This window comes from Felis catus, chromosome C1 (assembly GCF_018350175.1).
Source record: "Felis catus isolate Fca126 chromosome C1, F.catus_Fca126_mat1.0, whole genome shotgun sequence".
In the NCBI taxonomy this organism is placed as follows: domain Eukaryota; kingdom Metazoa; phylum Chordata; class Mammalia; order Carnivora; family Felidae; genus Felis; species Felis catus.
The window spans coordinates 160697689-160703688 of NC_058375.1; the positions used below are offsets into that span (position 1 = coordinate 160697689).

A 6000-nucleotide genomic window follows, 5' to 3' on the forward strand; every position below is an offset into this window, starting at 1 on the left:
GAGGCAAAACAGTGCTGCGGAGAAAACAGCTTTTTACTCATTCCTTTGTATTCAGGCTTGACTAGGAGGCAGAAGCAGTGGGATTTGGTTAATAAGTCTGTTGCACATCATGGTGATGGCAGTGCTAGGGTCTGGGACATGAGGGCTGGGGGGCATGTGATTGAGCTGAGAACCTCTGGGTGTTATCCTCCCTAATGCTCCGCTTCTGGAGCTGTTCTGGTGCAATCACGTCATGGCTGGTGTGAGCAGCCAGCTGTGACAGGGAGGGACAGGCCAGGGTCAGGGTGGCAAACACTTTGAGGTCTTTCTATGATGTGATCATTGTGAGGTTAGCGTGGAACAAGCTGTTGCCTGCTCTCTGAGTGAAGGTGGAGGGCAGAGATCTTCTGCCTTATGCACAAAGACAAAAGAAAAAAAAAGAGCAAACAGTTTCTGGGGCTGCCACTAAACACAATCAGATGCTGTTAGGTTGGGTTTCCTCTGGACCTTTGTTACCTCTCAAGGTGGCCAAATTAGACATCATACTCAGAGAGAGGACGCATCATCTTCAGGCGGAATTCTTTTAGTGTTGGGGACACTGGGGTTTGGCATTGCTCTTCTTCCAGCTCTGTCCTGGTACTCAGCTCTCACTGGTGGCTCAGGTCTCAGCTTCATGCTATTTCCCAACTGTTCCTTCCTCCTAGAGATTCCTGTTACACTCCATGGACCAGGGGACCAGAGGCTGCTGACATCCTCCTCCGGTCAGTAATATGTGGCGCTAACGGGACTCGATTTCATCAGTGCCAGGGGGCTCTGCTGAGCACAGAAGAGTCCCCCACAGCAGAAAGGGTCAAGGAATCGAGGGCGGAGGTTATCAGGATGTCACTGTCTGGCTTACATGAGCCATCTTCATGAAAACAGGGGCGATCGCTTTTCCATTCGCTATTGTCCAAATGCCCCATCTCTTCTACCTTGCCCCAAACACACACCTGCACCCCGCTTGGCTCCCTTCTTTTCTCCCCAGATGACTATCGTTTCACGAGTTAATTTACTCAAAAGGGCCTCGGTATTTTTTTTCAGCCATGGCGGTGAACTAGCTTCTCCCCCTGATGCCTTCCTGAGTCATTGCCTGGCCCCGCTGCCAGGAAGGCCAGGAAGGCAGGAAGAGTTGGGTGGAGGAAAGAAGGGTGACTAACAACATGGGAGAAACTTCAGCCTGGAGAGCGATCTCCCTGCTTTCTTTGCATCAAGTCATTGTGTGGAATGAGCATGTGGACGTGTGCATGTGTGTGCGCGTGTGCACGTACGTGCTAGAACCTTGTCCCAAAGCCAGGGCTTTCTCAGCATCACCTGAGGCCCTTGCTGTGGGCGGGTGCTCTGAGGTCATGCTCTTCTCCTTCTCGTAGGCAGACTCAGAGTCCGATGTTAGCTTCGTTGTTCCACACAGACGAGGAAACAGACCCTGTGAAATTCATTTTTAAAAATCACGTTCAGTGAATGTTTCTGGATTTACTAATCCTAGCACCTTCCGTGGGTAGATCAAGGGTGGGCATGAAATATACTCAACCCTTCACAAAGTTCTTTTTCCTTTCTTTCAAATTTCTGTTTTTCCCAAACTGTAAAAATGAGCATATTCTCCTTCAAATGGAAGTCCCTCCACAAATGACTCTATTCAAAAAGAAAGTAAAATCCTTCAGCAGACTCCCCGCTTCCTGGGCCCTCAGCGAAGGGATCAATCAGTCTGGGAGATGGAGGTCAGGTACTCAAGCATTACACCTCCACCCACCCTGGAAAGAGCATCTGTGCCCTTATTTATAATGTATTTACACAGCTTGGTGGCCATTGAATAAGCCTGTTTAGGGGCGCCTGGGTGGCACAGTCGGTTAAGCGTCCGACTTCAGCCAGGTCACGATCTCGCGGTCCGGGAGTTCGAGCCCCGCGTCGGGCTCTGGGCTGATGGCTCAGAGCCTGGAACCTGTTTCCAATTCTGTGTCTCCCTCTCTCTCTGCCCCTCGCCCGTTCATGCTCTGTCTCTCTCTGTCCCAAAAATAAATAAAACGTTGAAAAAAAATTAAAAAAAAAAATAAGCCTGTTTAATGAAATGCTGGACTTCTATTTATTTACTATTATTTTAAATGTTTATTTTTGAGAGAGTGAGAGAGAGCGGGGGAGTGGCACAGAGAGAGGGAGACAGGAGACAGAGAATCCCAAGCAGGTTCCGCACAGAACCATCAGCATGGAGCCTGATCAGGCCAGCATGGGGCTCGAACCCATGTACCATGAGATCATGACCTGAGCCGAAATCAAGAGTCGGATGATTAACTGGCTGAGCCCCTCTGGTGCCCCTGGACTTCTATTTATTTATTTATTATTATTTTTTTTAATGTTTATTTATTTTTGAGACAACGCCAGAGACAGAATGCAAGCAGTGGAGGGGCAGACAGAGGGAGACACAGAATCTGAAGCAGGCTCCAGGCTCTGAGCCCAGAGCCCAATGCGGGGCTCGAACCCATGAACCGAGAGAGCATGACCTGAGCCGAAGTTGGACGCTTAACCGAATGAGCCACTGAGGCGCCCCTGGACTTCTATTTAGATGGGCCTGTTAGAAATCATTATGAGTAAACGTGGAGAGATTTATTTTCCTTTCCCCAGAGGCCTCTCACAGGTCCCTGAAGATAAATATTTGCATGGTGTCCAGTTTGTATTTCCCCAGCCTAATGTGCTGCTGAGGTAAGTGGTTTGCCTTGTTCCACCGAGGTTGTTACATGCTCAGAGCTGCTCTCCTCCCCGGGTGGCAGTGACAGTATAACCCTGCCTAGGAGACAGTACCTGGCCGGCAGCCGCTTACCCAGCCTAGAACGTGAGGGCAGGCGTGGGCTCGTTGCTGTTTCAAGCAGCCACACACCGCCAAGGAGTGGGCCAACGGGAATCAGATGAGTTTTGCCTTGAGTTCAGGAAGCCCCGTCTCCTCTGCTGTGTGAATCCACAGGCCGTCTGGGTGTTACCGAATTCAGGGGCGGTGGACATAATTCTCAAGAGTTCTGCAAAATGGAAATGTCTTGAATTCTGTGTGTTCCTTCTGGGAAGCTGATTTGAACTTTCCTTCAAATAACTTCTTTTTCCCTTAGACTCAGTAATATTCCAAGATGAACCAGGAGACGTTACCTAAGACCAGGATTTAAAGAATTGTTTTTGGATTGGTCTTTGTCTCCTTTCTTAGGTAAAAGTGGAGGGAGAAGGGATTATGGAGTATTTCATGCTTCTAACATACATTTTTATTTATTTAACTTCAAGTTAGGAAAGTAGGCCTAAGGTTACTCCATAAAAGACATGACTATTCATTTTAGCGTGCATTATCATTAGCATAAAATGGGGTTAAAAAGAGGTCTGAGACTATTCAATTTATTTCATGGCTTCATACTTGAGGATGGCAGAGGTCTTAGAAATTGGTGTCGAATACATTTAGGAAATATTTTCAGCTCCGATTCAAAATATTCTTTACTGTAAGGTATCAATAGCACCGTAACCTAAGACATGCTACATACTCATATTCATATCTATAATCTTGAAGTAGGCATACAAATTCATGGATGGGTTCGAGGAAGACTGAGGTCACCTGTCATGGGCTTAAAAGATGCTACACAGTTTGAATTTCGTCTGTGGGAATAGATCAGTCTAAGTATATATTGCCTGGCAAGCGTGGCTGCTGCCTCCTGCGAAAATCAGCAGGTGACGATTTTAAGATCATTGTTGGAAATTCAGGGCTGAAAGCTATTATGAAATCCTGCTTCTTGGGTAGCTCACCGTCCCCGCTATGTGAATTGTCCTGACAGGAGAAAACAGAGTGCAGGAGGCCCGTGAACTTTTGGAGAGACTGGCAGCCCAGCAGACATGCTGACGCCAGCAGGACACTGGCGGGAACTGAAGGTCTTTGTACCAGGAAGAAAACAGTCTTCTTCCTTGAAGGAGAGGGAGCCCGCTTGGAAGGCCCTGGGTAGGAACTGGGTAGTGAGGCTTGGAGGAAGGGCAGGGGCGCTGGCAAGTGGCTGCGTGCATAACAGGGGGAGAGGAATTTAGAGCTCTCCAGGTGTTAACGTAAGGGATGTCGCCATGGGAAGGGGGTGGAGAGAATGGCTGAAGCGTCTGTCAAGATGTGACCCTTCTTCTTGTGGAAACCCCCTTGTTGTTTTCCAGTGAAATCTCTCAGGAACTGCTTCATGCCGGTAGATTTATTTTGGGAACCAGTGAAAGGCCTGCATTTTGCTTTAGGGTTGGTGGGGGAACCAAACAAGAACGGTGTGCAAATTCAGGAGGTTGGAGGACACCAGACCCCCTGGGAATGAGCACGATTCTGGGGGGGGGGGGCTCTTTCGACCTTAGAATGTAGAATTGCTGGGATCAAGATAATTTCATCTAGACCTTACAGGGCTTGGTAGATCTGCACCTGACTTCTGGGTGAATCTGTAAAAAACAAAATAAAATAACGTCCACACGAATACTTGGTTCTTGAAACTCGTGTGCCGTCAGGCTTGCCAAGCCACTCTAGAGGTCCCTCAATTCTGCTTTCGTGACCCGACCAATGCGGAGTGGGAAGGGAGGACCCCGAGGAGCGAGCTTTGGAAACTCCGCCGGCCCGGCGAAGGGCTGACCGCCGCAGGCTGCGCGGCCGAGCCGGCCCCCGGGGCGCACGTGGCGCGGGAGGGTGGGCAGCGGCGCGGGGGTGGGGGGAGGGGGTGGCGGCGGTGGGGGGGGGGGCGGGCGGCGCTGTCAGCGGTGGGCGGAGCCCCTCGCAGCGCGCTCCGGGACAGCTGGCGGGCTCAGCGGCAGCGCCGCGAACGGTGACAGGTTCTGCAAATAACAGCTGCGGAGCAATCTTTATGTTTGGACAACGTGGGAAGGGCCATTGTTCACAAATTGGTCTCTTCAACAACACCTGCACGCACAGATAATAATCCATTGTCGGTCTCCGGCTTTCAAAGACAAAAGACAGCCGCGGAGGGAGGGGCGAGCAGTTACTGGAGATAGCAGAACAACTTTTGAACCGAGGAAAGTGCAAACGAGGACTTCAGGTTCTGTTCCTGGATCCGCCTGGGACAGCAATTCACTGTGGGCTCCCTTTCATTTGCCGGTGGTGAACGCCACCTCTTTTATCCTGGCAGGCCACCGCCGCCGCTGCCGCCGCAGCACTCATCTTTTCCTATGCAGTTGCAAAGCGTGCTCCCTTGCAAATCAGCGATCAATAACGGTAGAGTGGCCCCCGGATAGGAAAGGTCACACGTGTGTATGCAAATCGAAAGGTTTATGAGGCGCAGGTGGTTTATACTCCACCGAGATTTCAGTATTAGCATGTCAAAGCTAAAATGAAAACAAGGCGTATACGCAGAGTCTTTTCCTGTGGCTCCGGGAGGGCCTGAGAACAACCCTCTTGATCCTTCGGTTTGAAATCATATGGTGGCGCCAGATGCAGCCACCCTATTACTAATGCATCCAGTACCTTCCATTCGTACAATGCTTTGCAGTTTAAGGTTAAGTAGTTTGCTGACTTGCGTTTTCTCATTTGAGCCTCATGATATTTCTAGTACCTTCCATTTTCACAATGCTTTGCAGTTTTGTTAGGTGTTCTTACTTGGATTTTCTCATCCTGGCCTCATAAGGACAGTGTGAAGTCTGTCGTGAGTAAAAGCCCCGCTTTAACGGAAGAGGAACCAAAGGGACCAAGTCAGGTGTTCTGTCGATTATATTACGTGGCACAACTACAGCACACACTAGGGTATTTGGATCTTACTTTCTTTTTTCTTTATTAAATAGCTACTATTGGGGCCAAGATTAGGTAATAAGCTAGAGATGTAGGAGATACATTCCCTGTCCTCACTGCTCTGTCCTATGGTGCCACAAGCCACATATGACTAAATTTAAAATTAAATTAATTAAAATGAAATAAAATGTAAAATTTACCTTCTTAGTTGTACCAACCACATTTAAATTGCTCAATGGCCAAATACGCCAAGTGGCTACTGTATT

General features: G+C 49.0%; 1 long non-coding RNA gene across 1 annotated transcript in view; it reads left to right on the top strand.

Moving 5' to 3' along the window:
- Positions 1-1079, top strand: part of LOC123379172 — a 92110-nt gene extending 91031 nt beyond the window's left edge. The window contains exon 4 of the long non-coding RNA XR_006583287.1: positions 684-1079. This is a non-coding gene — a long non-coding RNA (uncharacterized LOC123379172). The remainder of the gene's footprint in view (positions 1-683) is intronic.
- The last annotated feature ends 4921 nt before the right edge of the window (positions 1080-6000 follow it).